The sequence below is a fragment of the Hordeum vulgare genome, chromosome 7H (genome assembly GCF_904849725.1).
Source record: "Hordeum vulgare subsp. vulgare chromosome 7H, MorexV3_pseudomolecules_assembly, whole genome shotgun sequence".
Taxonomy (NCBI): domain Eukaryota; kingdom Viridiplantae; phylum Streptophyta; class Magnoliopsida; order Poales; family Poaceae; genus Hordeum; species Hordeum vulgare.
In genome coordinates, this window is record NC_058524.1 from 199,264,302 (window position 1) to 199,285,088 (window position 20,787).

A 20,787-nucleotide genomic window follows, 5' to 3' on the forward strand; every position below is an offset into this window, starting at 1 on the left:
AGTTTTAGCCGGGAGGATTTTCTTAAGTTTCGGCCGTTTGTTAGTTTTTCACGCAGCACTCACCCCCTTAGCCAATCAGAGCACGCCACATACCCCCCGTAGATTAGTTAGTTCTCTGTTTTTTTTCTGTTTAATTCAAAAACAGAGAAAGTTGTAGTCTTGTTTACCCTATAACTTTTGATCTAGAGATCCAATGAGGTTGATTCTTTTTCCAATAGACCAAAAATTTTCTGTAGTTTTCAAAAAACATATAATTTGTCTATGTTTGAAACTTTCAAATTTGAATTAGATCAGATTTAGTTTAAATCTTGTTTTGCTTTTTCCACGAGTTTAAAAAATGATTTTTATTTGATTCTTTTTGCTCCTGCTTCCTAGTGATTATATCTTACTGTGGTATAAGTTTCAATTGTTTTTAATATTTTTAATTGGGGTTTTAACAGAAACAATTGTCTGCCTTAGTGCGGTGTAGTGAATCCTTTCACTTAGGCCATAGCTACTTATTACTTGTGATGTTATTTTACTTGTTGTTGATTGTAGTGCTTATGGTGTGTATTTGTTTGTATCGGTAGATCACCCGGAGTGCGAAGCTTGTTACTTAGAAGCGCTCGATCAACACAACTTTCATCAAGGCAAGTAATTTTGATCATACTATCTCCTATGTTTTTCTATGCATGGTAGTTTCACCTTTCTTTGCCCAATTGCATGATGAGTAGGTACTTGGAAATTTTAGTATAGGTTGTAGTATCATGTGGACGACAAATTTCATATTGCTATGCTTGAGTAGACGGGATTTCGGTTGAGTGCATAACACGAGTGATGCGAGGTTGATTAAATAACCAAGACCGGTTAAGACAAGATTTTCAAGACCCCGTGATGCAATGCAACTCTGGGTGAAGGACGGTTGATCGGCTCCCTGGAGAAACCAGTGGATGACCCGGGATGCTAGAGATGGCCATGACATCTTGTAGAAAGCTTCACCCAGGCTCGAAGAGACGGACGGAGGCTTCAAGACCCAAGGCTTACCTGCACAGCCACAAGTCATTATGGGCTCTGGCTTGGTTGGACAACGCGGCGACTCTGGACAGGCGATGCTAGCAGATGTAGAAGAACAGTAGGAATGGATGGGCACCGACAGGGATTCAAAGGGACCCGTTGAAAGACCATGTTTTGATCATCCGGTCTTCAAACACCCTGAAGTGCGAGGACACACTCGGAGGCGATCAAATCTTGTGGGGAACGTGTGCAAAACTCTGCAGAGTGCCCAAACCTAATCGATTATTATTTTTCTTTCAGCCCCTCTTGTTGTAGGAGAAAATTGGTTTATGCAAAACTTATAGCCCCACCTACCAAATATGCATGTAGAGATAGTTGATTATTATTTTTCCCCTCTCTTTGATGACTTGCCGGCATATTCCATATGCTGACATACACGGCTGCAACATATCATGTTGCAGAGTACTTTTCCGACCAGGAATGAGGCTACGATCTACGCTCAACGACATGCCCTGTAGTCGGATGGACTCGTCTACCTGATGCTTCCGCTGTCTTCGTTAGATATCTCATGAGATGGCCTTCAGCCACTTTATTGTAATCCATTATTGTAATAAAGTACTCGTTATGAGATTTCGATTAATAAAGCTGTGTGATTGAACTCTTGATATATACATTGATGTACTGAGTGTGTACCAGCATGATCTTGGGATGGTACGGAAACACCAGAGGCTTGACTCGTATTGAGTCGGGTCGCTACAGAAATGGTATTCAGAGCACACACTGACCGTAGGACGTAACCTCTAGGAATGGAAAAGCCTTAGGAAGAAAACTATTTTCTTATGTCTATAAGTCTTCTATTTCCTGTTCTGCTCATTTCTGACTTCTCTCCGATATTCCAATGTTTTAGATGGCCACCTTCATCCCCGTTAAGTTCACGGAGTTTTGCCAGCCCGACGCCACTATGCCTTTCGGAAAGGAGCTGATACAGATCACCAAGGACTTGAGGATTGCTGTGCCGACTATCACAGGGAAGCCGACTTCGTCTTACCCGGAGGATTCACGCTACAGGATCGAGGTGCACGTTCCCGGAAGGACATTCGAGCCGCGCACTGAGCCGGTGGATTTCAAGTTCATCGCACCCAACTGGATTCTCGGAAGGGACATGGAGGTCCATTGTGCACTCGGACGTATCAAGGAAGTGTATAGAGGCTGCCCTATTTCATCGGACCTATTCACGGTATCCCGGAGAAGAAAAGATGGAGAAATCATCTTAAGCAAGACCAAGGATGCTCTCCTGTCCTATGCCCACACCTTGGAGAAGCACAGCGGGACTCTGGAGCATCGTGTGATCAAGGACGCCAAGAAGATCAAGCAACTGTCGCTCCGCGAACTCGAACTCGAAGAAGCAGCCCGGGAAGCCCACTATGAGCACGAATTGGAGGTGAACGACTTTCTGGAGAGGATCGAGAAGCTGAAGACTCGAGTTGCATACCTGGAGGAGGAACTGGACATGGGCGAGAACCTTCATCCTGAAGGAGACGTAGCCCCCTTGATCAGCAATGACGAGGACTATGAAGAAAGCTCCACCGAAGGACCCACCACCATGCTTTTCTGAGGAGGACACTTAGACTAGACCACCTAATTTACCTTATCGTTAAACGTTTAGGCCGATGTTTAGGTTATCAAATTTTGTATCCCCGTGTGTGAACCTTTTGTGATGGTATTGAATAAAATGTGCGGTGTGATACTTGTTTGTTGCATTTCATATGGGTAGTGTAATTACTCTTAGACCATTGTTCTATGCTAATCTTACCCCTCTACAAACATCAGATGCCTCCGAGACGTGCCCCTACTTCCAACTTTCTGCCGGAACTCACCCAGTTGATTCAGCAACAGAATACCCTGATGCAGCTGATCATCCAGAACCAGAACAATAACAACAACCATCATCCACCCTTGGCCGACAATCTCACCCGTTTTCTGAGGTTGAACCCTCCGACTTTCTCCAGCAGCATTGAGCCCATTGTGGCAAATGATTGGCTCCGCAAGATGGAGCGGGAACTTATCACTGCTGGTTGTACTGAAGCTGAGAAGGTGCGCTTTGTCGCGCATCAACTTGAAGGCCCTGCAGCTGCATGGTGGGAGAACTACACCACCACATACCCCATTGTTGGGGTCACTTGGGAGCAGTTCAAGCAAGCCTTCCGCACTGCACATGTCTCAGCTGGTGCAATGAGTCTGAAGAAGCGTGAGTTTCGCAACTTACGCCAGGGAAATTGCTCTGTGGCTCAGTATGTCGATGAATTCAGCATGCTCGCCCGTTATGCACCTGGAGATGTGGCCGATGATGCAGCCAAACAGGAAAAGTTCTTGGAGGGACTCAATGATGAGCTGAGCATTCAGCTGACTGTAGCCAACTTCAACAACTACCAGGAGTTGGTAGATAAGGCCCTCATCTTGGAGGGGAAACACCAGCAGATGGAGAACCGTAAGCGGAAGTATGGCAATGGAAAGTTCAAGTCCGGCACTCAGCAGAAGCCTCGCTACACCCCCTATTTAGGGAATACCGGGACTGGATCCGGTAAGTTTGGAGGACATGTCCAGCATAACCACCCAGTGCACAACCATGGAGGCCACAACCATGGAGGAAATGGGAACCACTGCAACAACAGCAACTTCAAGAATGGCGGTACTGGCACTCCGCATCATTCAGCTCCAGCTCAGAAGGATCTGAATCACATCACCTACTTCAAGTGTCAGAAGACGGGACACTATGCCACTGAATGTCCCCAGAACAAGCAGGGAAATGGAAACGGCAATGGCAACTCTGCAGCAAAGAAGCCCAATCCTTTTCCTTGAGCTCAGGTGAATCACAGTGGTGTTGAAGAGGTCTATGATCACCCCGATACTGTGGTTGGTAAGTTTTTGCTAAATTCACGTCCAGTATTGGTACTTTTTGATTCTGGTGCAACACATTCATTCATATCAAGGGTAGTTGTGGAAAAGTATAGTTTGCCAAGTAGAACCCTCAGCCAACCTATTAAGGTCAGTTCCCCAGGAGGCATGATGACAGCTGGGATAGGATGCCATGCTTTGAGTATCAACATCGGGAACCATAATTTTCCCACCGACCTCATCGTATTAGAGTCCCAGGGATTGGATGTAATCCTAGGCATGGATTGGTTGGCCAAGTATGAAGGGAATAATTATTGTTCCCTTAAGTCTATTTTGCTCACCACCCCCGAGCAAAAGCGGATTAAATACGTGTCTCAGCGCCCGACACGGAGTAAACGAGTAAACTCTCTCACGGGAGTAGTCCAGGAGGACTACCGATTGTACAGGAATACCGAGATGTATTTCCGGAGGAATTGCCGGGCATGCCACCTAATAGAGAGATTGAGTTCCTGATTGAGCTATTACCCGGAACAGCCCCGATATCCAAGATACCCTATCGGATGCCCGCAAATGACTTGGTAGAAATCAAGAAGCAAATTAAGGAGTTGTTGGAAAAAGCGTATATTCGCCCAAGTTCTTCACCTTGGGGAGCCCCAGTGCTCTTGGTTGAAAAGAAGGATAAGTCCTTGAGAATGGTTGTCGATTATCGTGCATTGAACGAGGTGACCATCAAGAACAAGTACCCCTTGCCGATGATCAATGATCTGTTTGACTAGTTAGTTGGAGCCCGAATGTTCTCCAAGATCGATCTTCGATCCGGGTATCATCAGTTGAAGATTCGTGAACATGATATACCCAAGACAGCCTTCACCACTCGGTACGGCTTGTATGAGTACACGGTCATGTCATTTGGACTGACTAATGCTCCGGCATATTATATGAATCTGATGAACAAAGTATTTATGGAATACTTGGACAAGTTTGTCGTGGTGTTCATCAATGACATACTGATATTCTCCAAGAATGAGGAAGAACACAAGGAACATTTGCGTCTAGTTCTGGAGAAACTCCGAGAGCATAAGTTGTATGCAAAGTTTAGCAAATGTGAGTTTTGGTTGAAGGAAGTCGGATTCCTCGGACACGTCATCTCAGGAGAAGGAATAGCAGTGGACCCTGCCAAGGTCACAGCAGTCACCGAATGGGTAGCACCCACCTTAGTTAAGGAGATCCGCAGTTTCCTCGGACTTGCCGGATATTACCGGAGGTTCATTGAGAATTTCTCAAAGATCGCCAAGCCCATGACAGAGTTGTTGAAGGAGTCCAAGTATGTTTGGACTGAGGAATGTGAAACCAGTTTTCAAGAGTTGAAGAAACGTGTGGTTACAGCCCTAGTGCTGATATTGCCGAACATTCGGAAGGATTTCCAGGTTTACTATGACGCTTCTCGTCAAGGACTCGGAGGAGTGCTCATGCAAGAAAGTAAAGTTGTAGCTTATGCATCCAGACAGCTCAGACCCATGAGTTGAATTATGCCACGCATGACTTGGAACTAGCAGCCGTAGTGCACGCTCTCAAGACCTGGAGACATTTCCTGATCGGAAATAGTTGTGATGTTTACACTGATGACAAGAGCCTGAAATATATGTTCACACAGAAGGAGTTGAACCTCAGACAGAGGCGATGGCTAGAATTGATCAAGGACTATGACATGAGATTGCATTATCACCCAGGCAAGGCAAATCTTGTAGCCGATGCGTTGAGCCGCAAGAGTTATGTGAACACACTCATAGCAGGAGGGTTACCCCAGGAGTTAGCCGATGACCTCCGAGAGCTCAAATTGGAAATAGTTCCAAGTGGATTTGTTGCCACACTAGAAATTCAGTCCACTTTGACCGAAAAGATCCGCGAGGCACAGAAATCAGACAAGGAGATAGCTGAGATTAAGAAAAAAATGAAAGACGGGAAGGCTAAAGGTTTTCGTGAGGATGAACACGGAACTTTATGGTTTGAGGATCGCATTTATGTGCCCAATGATCCCGAACTCACGAAGTTGATACTTCAGGAGGCCCATGATTCCCCGTACTCGATACACCCCGGCAACACCAAGATGTATCTGGATCTGAAAGAAAGTTTCTGGTGGACAGGAATGAAGAAAGACATTGCCGAGTTTGTAGCAATATGCGATGTTTGTCAGCCAGTAAAAGCCGAGCATCAGAGGCCAGCAGGTTTGCTCCAACCTCTGATGATACCCGAGTGGAAATGGGAAAAGCTTGGTATGGACTTCATCACAGGATTACCCAGGACCCATTCTGGCTATGATTCTATTTGGGTTGTAGTCGATCGTTTTACCAAGGTAGCTCACTTCATTCCTATGACGACTACTTATACGAGTGCCAAGCTGGCCAAGATATATATGACCAGGATCGTATGTCTGCACGGAGTACCGGAGAGTATTGTGTCAGATAGAGGGACTCAGTTCACATCAAAATTTTGGCACCAACTGCATGAAACCTTGGGAACGAGATTGGAGTTCAGTACAGCTTTTCACCATAGACAGATGGACAGACCGAGAGAGTCAATAAGATTCTGGAGGACATGTTGAGAGCTTGCGCACTAGACTATGGGTCTAGTTGGGATGACAATTTGCCTTATGCCGAGTTCTCATACAACAACAGCTACCAGACCAGTCTGAAGATGGCCCCTTTCGAAGCTCTATACGGAAGGAGGTGCAGAACACCGTTGATGTGGGATGGAGTTGGAGACCGACAACTTTTTGGTCCCGACCTTATCCGAGATTTTGAAGAGAAGGTCCAGCTAATTCGTGACCAACTCAAGATATCTCAGTCCATGCAGAAAAGTTATGCTGACAGCAAACGCAAGGAATTAACATACGAAGTGGGAGACCGAGCATATCTTCGGGTGTCTCCACTTCGAGGAATCAAGAGATTTGGTGTGAAAGGAAAGTTAGCACCCCGATTCATTGGCCCCTACAAAATTCTTGAACATAGAGGCGAAGTCGCATATAAACTGGAACTGCCGGAAGGATTGTTCGGAGTTCATGATGTCTTCCATGTTTCCGAGTTGAAGAAATGCCACGCTGAGATGGCTGATGTTCCGTTGAGAGATACAGTGCCCCTAGAGGCCATACAGCTTGACAGTGATCTGACGTATGAGGAGAAACCCACCAGGATTCTCGAGACTGCCAACAGAGTTACCCGCAGCAAGATCATCAAGTTCTGAAGGTGTTGTGGAGCCACCATACCGAGGAAGAAGCCACCTCGGAACGAGAAGAGGATCTTCGTCGAGACCACCCGCACCTATTTTCTAGCCAACCCGAATCTCGAGGGCGAGATTCATCTTAAGGTGGGTAGGTTTGTAACATCCCAAATTTCCTAATTTGGAATGTTTTACATTGTAGCTAAACATCTATGCATATTGATTGAAATAAAGTTTGCATTTGAATTCTTTCGACTTTTGCTTTTGCATTTCTATTTTTTTCTTCACACGAGAAATGCCGGGAAATAATTTCTTGCACGCAAGAGAGAGCGGAGGAAAATGACCCTCCAAAAATGTGAGGCATTTCTGAAATATTTTGAAACAAGAAAGCCAAAGTTTTATTGTGAAAATAATTGCAAAAAGAAAATATAGCATAAGGGGTTTTTCTAAAAAAACATTTTTTTAACTTTTTATTTCTGCCTTGGAAAAATGTTAAACGTGTAGAGATTTTTTTTTCTGAAAATTTTGGTATATAATACCCTATATTAATTATTTATTTGTTTCCTTTTATTCCCTTTTAAGTTTCTGTTTTTGAAAAATATCTAAATCTGGATTTTTTTTAAAGGTAAGCGCCAGCCGGCGCTTTATAGCGCGCAACCCACCCCGCGAGCCCGGGATCGGCGTGCCCTTTCCTATTGGGGCACCGCACCCAGCCATCTACCCCCCACCCCACTGACTACCCGGGCCTGCCCCGCGCCTACCCCACCCGCAGTGCCCCACTCCCCTCCTTTCCTTTCTTCTCCAGACCCCCGCGAATCTCTCCCTTCCTTTCTCTCTCACGGCCGAGCCGCCATGGCCGGACCTTCCTCGGCTAGCCCCGATTCCTTTCCCCCTCGGCTACCCCCCTACGCCTATATAAGCCACGCAGCCCTGCCTCCCCTCGCCCCGTTCAACCCCACGCCGCCCTTCCCGAGCCCCACGCCGCCCCTCGCACGTCGCCGGAGCACGGCCGGAGCCGAAGCTCCCTGCCTCTCCCCTGCTCTCCTGGGCACTTCATCGCCTCGCCTTTGTCACCAAAGGAGCTGGAGGAACACCGCCACCGCCTGGGCCCCCTTCCCAGCCGCCCCGACCCCTGTAGCGACGCCCAAGAGCACGCCACCTTCCTGCTCGCCGGAGTGAGCTCCGGTAGACCAACCCCCTGTAAGTTCATCTGCCACAACCCCTCTGAGCCGTTAGATCTAGAACCGACGACGTAGATTAGAAGTTAGGTACCCTTTCGGTTTTCAGACAAAGACCGAGCCGGTTTTACTTCACTTAAGTTTTAGCCGACAGGATTTTCTTAAGTCCCGGACGTTTGTTAGTTTTTCCCGCATCACTCACCCCCTTAGCCAATCAGATCACGCCACATACCCCCCGTAGATTAGTTAGTTCTCTGTTTTTTTTTCTGTTTTATTCAAAAACAGAGAAAGTTGTAGTCTTGTTTACCCTATAACTTTTGATCTAGAGATCCAATGAGGTTGATTCTTTTTCTAGTAGATCACAAATTTTCTGTAGTTTTTAAAAACATATAATTTGTCTATGTTTGAAATTTTCAAATTTGAATTAGATCAGATTTAGTTTAAACCTTGTTTTGCTTATTCCAGGAGTTTAAAAAAATGATTTTTATTTGATACTTTTTGCTACTGCTTCCTAGTGATTATATCTTACTGTGGTATAAGTTTCAATTTTTCTAATATTTTTACTTGGGGTTTTAACAGAAACAATTTTCTGCCTTAGTGCGGTGTAGTGAATCCTTTCACTTAGGCCATACCAACTTATTACTTGTGATGTTATTTTACTTGTTGTTGATTGTAGTGCTTATGGTGTGTATTTGTTTGTATCGGTAGATCACCCGGAGTGCGAAGCTTGTTACTTAGAAGCGCTCGATCAAGACAACTTTCAACAAGGCAAGTCATTTGATCATACTATCTCCTATGTTTTTCTATGCATGGTAGTTTCACCTTTCTTTGCCCAATTGCATGTTGAGTAGGTACTTTGAAATTTTAGTATAGGTTCTAGTATCATGTGGTAGGCACCCAACAACCCCGATGCTTTGCCCGGGACGACAAATTTCATATTGCTATGCTTGAGTAGACGGGATTTCGGTTGAGTGCATAACATGAGTGATGCGAGGTTGATTAAATAACCAAGACCAGTTAAGACAAAATTTTCAAGACCCCGTGAAGCAATGCAACTCTGGGTGAAGGACGGTTCATCGGCTCGCTGGAGAAACCAGTTGATGACCCGGGATGCTGGAGACGGCCATGACATCTTGTGGAAACCTTCACCCAGGCTCGAAGAGACGGACGGAGGCTTCAAGACCCAAGGCTTACCTGCACAGCCCCAAGTCATTATGGGCTCTGGCTTGGTTGGACAACGCGGCGACTCTGGACAGGCGGTGCTAGCAGATGTAGAAAAACGGTAGGAATGGATGGGCACCGACAGGGATTCAGAGGGACCCGTTGAAAGACCATGTTGTGATCATCCGGTCTTCAAACACCCTGAAGTGCGAGGACACACTCGGAGACGATCAAATCTTGTGGGGAACGTGTGCAAAACTCTGCAGAGTGCCCAAACCTAATCGATTAGCCGTGTCCACGGTCGTGGACAACTTGAGCCGAAGGCATTGAAATTTCCCTGAACTCTCGACACAACTTAATAATGATGTGGGTATTAACAACAACTTGGGTACGAGAATTGGTTGGCGGAACCATCTCGTTAACAACAAACTATGTAGTAATATTTTGCTTTCAGCCCCTCTTGTTGTAGTAGAAAATTGGCTTTATGCAAAACTTATAGCCCCACATGCATAGATAGTTGATTATTATTTTCCCCCTCTCTTTGATGACTTGCCGGCATATTCCATATGCTGACCTACACGGCTGCAACGTATCATGTTGCAGAGTACTTTTCCGACCAGGAGTGAGGCTACGATCTACGCTCAACAACATGCCCTGGAGTCGGATGGACTCGTCTACCTGATGCTTCCGCTAGTCTTCGTTAGATATCTCATGAGATGGCCTTCAGCCACTTTATTGTAATCCATTATTGTAATAAAGTACTCGTTATGAGATTTCGATTAATAAAGCTGTGTGATTGAACTCTTGATATATACATTGATGTACTAAGTGTGTACCAGCATGATCTTGGGATGGTACGGAAACACCAGAGGCTTGACTCGTATTGAGTCGGGTCGCTACAGTAGGGAAGTGATAAAGACTGAATTTTTGATGTGGAATGCTACCTAGCCTAGTTGTCCTTTGTAACTTCTTTCATGTGACATGAATGTTCAGATCCGTAAGATTCAAAACAATAGTTTGCTATTGACATGAAAACAATAATACTTCAAGCAAACTAGCAAGGTAATCATGAACTTTCGAAATAACAAGGCCAAAGAAAGTTATCCCTACAAAATCATATAGTCGGGCTATGCTCCATCATCCTCACACAACTAACTTAAATCATGCACAACCCCGATATTGGCCAAGTAATTGTTTTCGCACTCTTACTTTCTCAAACCTTTTACAACTATCACGCAATACATGAGCGTGAGCCATGGATATAGCACTATAGGAGGAATAGAGTGTAGTGGTGGTTGTGAGACAAAAAGGAGGAGATGGTCACATTGACTCGGCGTATTAAAGGGTTATGGAGATGCCCATTGATAGATATCAATGTGAATGAGTAGGGATTGTCATACAAAGGATGCACGAGAGCTATAAGTATGTGAAAGTTCAAAAGGAGAACTAGTGGGTGTGCATCCAACTTGCTTGCTCACAAAGACCTAGGGCAATATGAGGAAGCCCATCCTTGGAATATACAAGCCAAGTTATATAATAAAGATTCCCACTATTATATGGTGGCGACAAAGCAAGAAGATCTAAATCATGAAGAACATGGTGCTATTATGGAGCACAAGTGTGGAAAAAGTTAGTAGCATTGTCCCTTCTCTCTTTTTCTCTCTTTTTTTATTTGGGCTCTTTGGCCTCTTTTTTTTATGTGGGCAACTTTGGCCTCTCTTTTTTTATTTCCTCACATGGGACAATGCTCTAATAATGATGATCGTCACACTTTTATTTACTCATAGCTCAAAGCTTAGAATGATGATGAATCTATAGGAAATGCCTCCGGCAGTGTACCGGGATGTGCAACGATCTAGCTTGGCGTATGACATTGAAACATCTCGCTAGCTATCTTACGATCATGCAATGGCAACATGAGAGTGACGACACAAGTCATGAGATGGAACGGTGGGAGTTGCATGGCAATATATTTCGGAATGGCTATGAAAATGCCATAGTAGGTAGGTATGGTGGCTGTTTTCAGGAAGGCATATGGTGGGTTTGCGCACCGGCGAAAATTGCGCGGCACTAGAGAGGCTAGCAATGGTGGAAGGTGAAAGTGCTCCTATACCATGGACTCACATTAGTCATGAAGAACTCACATACTTGTTGCGGAAGTTTTTATTAGTAATCGAAATAAAGTGCTAAACGCATACTCCTAGGGGAAGGGTTGGTAGGTGTTAACCATCGCGCAATCCCGACCGCAACAAAAATGATGACAATCAAAAGATCAATTATGCTCCGACTTCCTAGCATAGCGGTTCACCATACATGCATGTTACATGAATCACTAACTTCAACACAAGTATTTCTAGATTCACAACACCCTACTAACATAACTCTTAATATTACCAAATCCACGTCTCAAAACTAATTGAGAGGAATCAAACTTTTCTTTCTACTCAATGTGCATGAAGATGGAAGTTTATGTATCCTTTTTGGGTACCTATCACCTTTGGGACTACTTTAATAGCACAAACCAACTACCAAGTTACGCACCCCCGTGTTATAAAAGATCTAAGTGAAGCACATAGAGCAAATTTATCTAGCTCAAAAGATATAAGTGAAGCACAATGAGCATTCTAGCAAAATCATGATGAGTGCATGTCTCTATAAAAAAGGTGTGCAGCAAGGATGATTGTGACACAACAAAAAGAAAAGAATCCTACGATACAAGATGCTCCAAGAAAAACACATATCATGTGGTGAATAAAAATATAGCTCCAAGTAATGTTACCAATGGATTAAAGACGAAAGAGGGGATGCCTTCCCGGGGCATCCCCAAGCTTAGGCTTTTTGGAGTCCTTTAATTTGGCTTGGGATGCCTTGGCCATCCCCAAGATTGAGCTCTTTCCACTCTTTATCCCTTTGTCCATGAGAACATCACCCAAAACTTGAAAACTTCACAACACAAAACTCAAACAGAAACTTGTGATATCATTAGCACAAGAAAACAAACTACCACCTCTTTAGGTACTGTAGCAATCTTGATTTCTATTTATATTGGTGTTAGATTACTGTATTCTCACTTTTCCATGGCTAGTACCCCCCTATACTATCCATAGTTTCATCAAAACAAGCAACCAACTCAACAAAAACAGAATCGGTCAAAATCAGACCAGTCTGTAGCAATCTGTATACTTCGTATACTTCTGGTACTTCAAAAATTCTTAAACATTACGATTGCCTAGGCAAAAGGCATATAAACCAGCAGCAAAAAGAATAAACTCAAAAGCTCTTTCGGAATAAAAATGATAAATAATCTCGTGAGCGAAAAGTTTCTGTCTTTTTCCAGCAGGATCAAACAACCATCATCAAGACTAGTCGTAAAGGTTTTGCTTGGCTCAAACAAAAAAAGAAACACAAAAGTAACTATCATAATAGAATTATGATAGTGTGGACGCAACAAAACAGAAAGAAAAAGATAAATTCATTGGGTTGCCTCCCAACAAGCGCTATTGTTTAACGCCCTTAGCTAGGCATTGATAATTCAATGATGCTCACATAAAAGATAGCAATTGAAGCACAACGAGAGCATCATAAAGCATGTGAAAATCACATCTAAGTCTAACATAGTTCCTATGCATAGGCCTTTTATAGGAAAACAAATTGTCAAGACAACTAATAGTTACCAAATGCAAGGAAGAAGAAAGAGACAATAGCAATCTCAACATAACGAGAGGTAATTTGCTAACATGAAAGTTTGTACCACAATATTTTCCTTTCTCATAGCAATTACATGTGGGATCATAATCAAATTCAACAATATAGCTATCACAAAGGATATTCTTTTCATGATCCACATGCATGCAAAGTTGACGCTCTTCAAAAATAGTGGGATTATCATCAAATAAAGTCATGACTTCTCCAAACCCATTTTCAATATTATTGCATATATCACATTCATCATGAGGCTTAAACAAATTTTCAAGCTCATAAGAATAATCATTACCCCAATCATGATCATTGCAACAAGTAGTGGACATAGCAAAACTAGCATCCCCAAGCTTAGGGTTTTGCATATTTTTAGCATGATTGACACTAATAGGATTTATAGTGAAACCATTGCAATCATGCTTTTCATTCAAGGAGCCCTCGTGAATAACTTCATGAATTTTTTCATCGCAATTTTCAGATTCACGCATCTCAAGCAAAACTCCATAGAGAAAGTCAAGTGCACTCAACTCACTAGCAATTGGATCAACATAATTGGATCTCTTAAAGAGATTAGCAAGTGGATGGGGATCCATATCAATAGATTTTCTGCAAGCGAAGATGCAAGCATAGTGAAGGCACATAGCACACAAGCAAAGGAAAGGCAAACGAAAAAGGCAAACAAAAAAGGCAAATATTTTTGTAAATTTTTGTTTTTCAGAAGTGGGGGAGAGGAAAACGATAGGCAAAAAAGTAAATGCAAGAGATGAGTTTGCGACACTTACTTGGATGAGTTCTTGACTTCATCCTCCCCGGCAAGGGCGCCAGAAATCCTTCTGCTACTTCTCAAACAACAGCGCCAGAAATTGGCACGTTGACAAAGACTTGGCTTGCGTTGGTTTTTTCCTTGAAGAGGAAAGGGTGATGCAGCACAGGAGCAGTAAGTATTTCCCTCAGTTTGAGAACCAAGGTATCAATCCAGTAGGAGAAGGTCGTCAAGTCTAGAGTAACTGCGCAAACACAAAAGAGCTTGCACCCAATGCTATAAAGGGGTTGTCAATCCCTTCAAGATTGATTGCAAAGGAAGATCTGAAGGCGGAAAATGCAACGAAGTAAAAGAGTAAGGCTGAAAATATGGTGTGAAGTAGACCCGGGGGCCATAGTGTTCACTAGAGGATTCTCTCAAAATAGCAAATATTACGGTGGGTGAACAAATTACTGTCGAGCAATTGATAGAACCGCGCAAAGTCATAACGATATCTAAGGCAATGATCATACATATAGGCATCACGTCCGAGACAAGTAGACTGATACTTTCTGCATCTACTACTATTACTCCACACATCGACTGCTATCCAGCATGCATCTAGTGTATTGAGTACATGACAAACAGAGTAACGCCTTAAGCAAGATAACATGATGTAGAGGGATAAACTCAAACCAATGATGAAAACCCCATCTTTTAACCCTTGATGGCAACTACATGATGCGTGCCTTGCTACCCCTTCTGTCACTGGGTGAGGTCACCGCACGGTATGAACCCAAAACCAAGCACTTCTCCCATTGCAAGAATCGTAGATCAAGTTGGCCAAACAAAACCCACAACTCGAAGAGAATTAGAAGGATATGAAATCATGCATAAGAGAGATCACAAGAAACTCAAATAAGATTCATAGATAATCTGATCATAAATCCACAATTCATCGGATCTCGACAAACACACCGCAAAACAAGATTACATCAGATAGATCTCCATGAAGATAATGGAGAACTTTGTATTGAAGATCCAAGAGAGAGAAGAAGCCATCTAGCTACTAGCTATGGACCCGTAGGTCTATGGTGAACTACTCACGCATCATTGGAGAGGTCATGGTGTTGATGAAGAAGCCCTCCGTATACGAATCTCCCCTCCGGCGGGGCACATAACGTGCCCCAGATGGGATCTTGCGGAGACAGAAGCTTGCGGCGGAGGAAAAGTATTTTGGTGGATCCCCTGATTTTTTTAGTGATTTTAGGGAATTTATAGGCGAAGGAGCTAGGGCAGGGGAGGCCCATGGAGCCCACAAGCCTTGGAGGTGCGGCCCCCTGGCCGTGCGATAGGGGCTTGTGGCCTCCCCCGGGACTCCCTGCCTTGGTTCCCAAGCTTTCTGCGTAACTTCTGTTCTGAAAAAAAATCTTTTCGGAAGTTTTATTCGGTTCGGACTCCGTTCAAAATCCTCCTCTGAAAAGGGTCAAAAACATGGAAAAACAAGAACTAGCACTTGGCACTGAGTTAATAAGTTAGTCCCAAAAAATATATAAAAGGCATACAAAACATCCAAAGTTTGACAAGATAATAGCATGAAACCATCAAAAATTATAGATACGTTGGAGACGTATCAATAACTACTTGAATTCCCACCTCAGAACTCGCGAAATCTTCCGGTTATGCAATCGGGTCCAATGGATACAAGTAGAAAAACCTCACACAAGTCCTAACATGATACTACGCTCATGTAACACGTCCTTCAACACATAACCAGAGGTCTCAGAAACTCATCTACCTCCATACCCTCGTAATCACAAGAATACTAAACATCACAGTATGACGCTCTAACTAGTACTGGATGACACCAAACTCCTTTGCCATAGATAGTATTGAAGCAATTTCGAACATTCGCGTCCTCGGATACTAAGGAAACTGAACGATAACGAGTGTGACAAGAGTCCCCTGGAGCTCAACTCCCTAGGACACTTCTACCCCAAACTAACAGGAGGCACCAGGAACAAAATCCTGGTCACAACAACATCATAGAGGTTCCAAAACATCCGCGTGATCCTAAGAAAATTTGAGTGAGAAGAGGGATGGAATTAAAATTCCTACATCAGGATTCCTCACTAGAGCATAGAAGAGGAGTAAAAAGAATCCTACTCTCCGATATATAACTAGAATCAAATAGTTTTTTTACCCGACTCGACTTGCCCAAGTTCGATCAATCAAGGGGGATCCTAGGTTGGTGCAGGCAATGATACCAATTTGTAATGCCCAAGATGCGGTCCTATCCTTATTTTGGCTCGAGAGGCTCGATAGGGATAGAAGCGCACCTTATCGTTTTGCAAGAATGGATATCTTTACATGTACATGTAAAGAGGAGATGAGTATATGGAATTGGCTTACAGTCTCCACAAGCGAAAACATGATCATCTCTATACAAACATCCATAGCAACCGCCATACATACAAGCACGGTCCGACCACGGACGAAATCAAACGATAAAAGCGACATCCATCCTTGCTATCCCAGGTTGCCAGCATGGAACCCATCCTATGATTGATGAACAAGAAGAAGAAGAAGAACTACAAATCATACAAGCTTTACTCTCATCTAAACGCATCACATTACCTATACTTGTGCTACCTATTGAGCTTGCATTTGTTTTTCCCTTGAAGAAGAAAGGGTGATGCAGCACAGTAGCAGTAAGTATTTCCCTCAGTTTGAGAACCAAGGTATCAATCTAGTAGGAGTATCAAGACAAGTCACCAATGTACCTGCGCAAAAACAAACAAACTTGCACCCAACGCTAAAAAGGGGTTATCAGTCCCTTCATGATTAACTGCAAGGTGAGATCTGAAGGTGGAAAGTGCAACAAAGTAAAAGTGTACAGCTGAAAATATGATGTGAAGTAGACCCGGGGGCCATAGTGTTCACTAGAGGCTTCTATCAGATATGATCAGTAAAGGCTATAAGCATGTGGAAAGTTTAGCATGGATTTCATCAAGGAAATACATTCAATCAAAGAGCAACTATCATAATTGAATTCCTTGAAATCCAAAGTAGTAATTTCATCACTACTCAAAGTTTTGATATCCTCTACTCCACTTTTAGTGCATTTAGCATCAAGGTAGATAGACTCCGAATCATTGGGGCTTTTCTCAACCAAAGTGGATTCATATCCAGCCCCATCATCATTAGGTTTTACATTAGAAAACAAAGATTCAATAGGAGTCACACCAAGCACTTTAAGATCTTAGTGATTCTCATCACGAGAACATGCCTTTTTAAGCCATTCATGTCTAGCACGAATTTGGGCGGTTCTTTCTTTACTCTCATTCATGGAAACACGCATAGCTTTAAAAGTTTCATCCATATTAATCTTGGGAGGAGCACATCTCAATTTCAAAGCATCAATATCAAGAGACATTCTATCAACGGTCCTAGCCAAGTCATCAATTTTGAGCAGTTTTTGTTCTATCGACGCATTGAAAATCTTTTGCGAGTTGATAAACTCTTTAATATTACTCTCAAGATCAGAGGGTAATTTATTGTAATTTCCATGAGCATTGTTGTAGGAATTGCCAAAGTTATTAGAGGGATTACTAGGAAAAGGACTAGGAATAAAGTTACCTCTATAAGCATTGTTGTTGCCAAAATTATTCCTACCAACAAAATTAACATCCAAGCTCTCATTGCTATTCTCAGTCAACGAAGACAAAGGCATATCATTTGGATCTAGAGGAGCACCTTTACTAGCAAACAATTTCATTAACTCATCGATCTTAGCTCTCAACGAGTTAATTTCTTCTATAGCATGCACTTTTTACTACTAGGTGACCTTTCAGTGTGCCATTGAGAATAGTTTGTCATGATATTGTCTAGGAGTTTTGTGGCTTCTCCTAATGTGATTTCCATGAAAGTTCCACCGGAGGCGGAATCCAAGATATTTGTATAATCATCCAAAGACTCAAGCCATGAGCGGGAGAATTTCTAATCATCAATTTCATTCTCTCCTAAGATTGTGCAACATGTTCATGATCTAGTTGCTTAAAATTCATGATATCATTATGGAGAGAGATAATCTTAGCCGGTGGAAAATACTTGGATATATAAGCATCTTTACACTTGTTCCAAGAATCAATGCTATTTTTGGGTAAAGATGAAAACCAAGTTTTTGCTCGATCTCGTAATGAGAACAGAAATAGCTTCAATTTAATCACATCATTATCCACATATTTCTTCTTTTGCATAACGCATAACTCAAGGAAGGTATTAAGATGGGATGCGACATCCTCTTAAGGAAGGCCGGAAAATTGCTCTTTCATAACAAGATTCAGCAAAGCAGCATTGATTTCATATGATTCCGCACTAGTGGCGGGAGCAATCGGAGTACTAATAAAATCATTATTATTAGTATTCGGGAAGTCACACCATTTTGTGTTTTTAGTCATGGTGACTTCAGCAAGCAGAGCAGCAACCAAGCGAACAGAAAGGAAGCAAAAGAATAGGGAAACGAAAAAGGCAAATATTTTTGTAAATTTTTGTTTTTCAGAAGTGGGGGAGAGGAAAACGAGAGGCAAAAGGCAAAAAAGTAAATGCAAGAGATGAGTTTGCGAAGGTTACTTGGATAAGCTTCACATAGAATAGTCCCCGATGCCAGAAATTGACACGTTGAAGGGAGACTATTCTGGACTTGATACTCCCTGGCAACGGCGCCAGAAATTCTTCTTGCTACCTCTTGAGCTTGCGTTGGTTTTTCCCTTGAAGAGGAAAGGGTGATGCAGCACAGTAGCAGTAAGTATTTCCTTCAGTTTGAGAACCAAGGTATCAATCCAGTAGGAGTATCAAGACAAGTCACCAATGTACTTGCGCAAAAACAAACAAACTTGCACCCAACGCTATAAAGGGGTTGTCAATCCCTTCACGATTAAATACAAGGTGAGATCTGAAGGTGGAAAGTGCAACTAATTAAAAGTGTAGAGCTGAAAATATGATGTGAAGTAGACCCGGGGCCCATAGTGTTCACTAGAGGCTTCTCTCATGATAGCAAGTATTACGGTGGGTGAATGAATTACTGTCGAGCAATTGATAGAACCGCGCAAAGTCATGACAATATCTAAGGCAATGATCATACATATAGGCATCACGTCCAAGACAAGTAGACTGATACTGGCTGCATCTACTACTATTACTCCACACAACGACCGCTATCCAGCATGCATCTAGTGTATTGAGTTCATAAAAAACATAATAACGCCTTAAACAAGATGACATGATGTAGAGGGATAAATTAATGCAATAGATATAAACCCCATCGTTTTACCCTTGATGGCAACAACACGATTACAAGGATACGAAATCATGCCTATAAGAGAATTATAGATACTTCTCCCATCGCAAGAATTATAGATCAAGTTGGCCAAACAAAACCCACAACTTGAAGAGAATTACAAGGATACGAAATCATGCCTATAAGAGATCATAGGAAACTCAAATAATATTCATAGATAATCTGATCATAAAACCACAATTCATAGGATCTCGACAAACACACCGCAAAAGAAGGTTACATGGGATAGATCTCCATGAAGATAATGGAGAACTTTGTATTGAAGATCCAAGAGAGAGAAGAAGACATCTAGCTACTAGCTATGGACCCGAAGGTCCGTGGTGAACTACTCACGCATCATCGGAGAGGCAATGGTGTTGATGAAGAAGCCCTCCGTGTCCGAATCCCCCCTCCGATAGGGCACCAGAACGTGCCCCAGATGGGATCATGCGGAGACAGAAGCTTGCGGCGGCGGAAAAGTATTTTCGTGGCTCTCTCTGGCAGTTTGGGATTTTTTGGGGATTTATAGGCGGAAGAAGTAGGGCAAAGGAGCCACGGGGGGCCCACAAGCCTAGTACGCGCGCCGCCCCAGGCCGCCGCTAGGGGGCTTGTAGCCTCCCCCGGAGTTTGTTGGGGATATTACCTGTTAATAACCCGCCCTAGTTGGGCCGGGTAACCAAATCAGGCGATTCACGTGAGCGTGGTTTGGGCCTTGGCCTGGTCAGATCAAGGTTGTATGGCGGTTTATGATTTCCGGAAGGTCTCCAAGCTTTGAAGGATGGCGACTTAGAGACCACAGGGGTCACGATCTGTAGGACAGGAAAGTACCCTTGTAAACCCTAAGGATTCGACCTGTATATAAAGGCGAGTCCCAGGGAATGAGAGGGCAGGTTAGAAATCATAGAGTGCTAGGTTTGGCGAGTTACGCCCTCCTTGTAATCAAAACCACATAAATACAAACCAAAGCAGGACGTAGGCCTTTACCTCCTCACGAGGGGCCGAACCTGGGTAAATCGTCGTGTCTGTCCCGCTTAACCCCTTTGAGTCGCCACAAAGGTGCAATGGCCCCAGTACTAAGTCCTTTCACGAGGACATCTGCCGTGACAAAACCACGACAGTTGGCGCCCACCGTGGGGCCTACGCATGGTGGAGTTGAGTTCTCAAAGGGAGCCCTACGAGGGTTTGGGAGTTACGCGACGGGGCTCATGACCCGGAGCCGCCACGGGAAAACCTACATCGACAACCAGCGATGGGGGCCTGAAGCGGATTCGATTGAATCTGGTTACAGGGTCCCCTTCGGCAAGATCAACATCTTCATCGGCATGATCGGATCATCCGTGCCTGAGCCAGACATCTCCACCGACATTGTCGAGTCGGCCAGATACGTCCGCTCAGTAATAACGCCAAATCTGACTCGTCCGGTATTTGTGGGGTTCACGCAGGGATCGGAGGAGCCAGAGCGCTCGGCGACTCAGGAAACTACACCGGTCAACTCTGATGACGAATCATCCATGGGCGATTCAGATTCAATCCGGTCTCTACATGGGGATTGTCTTGGGGGCTTG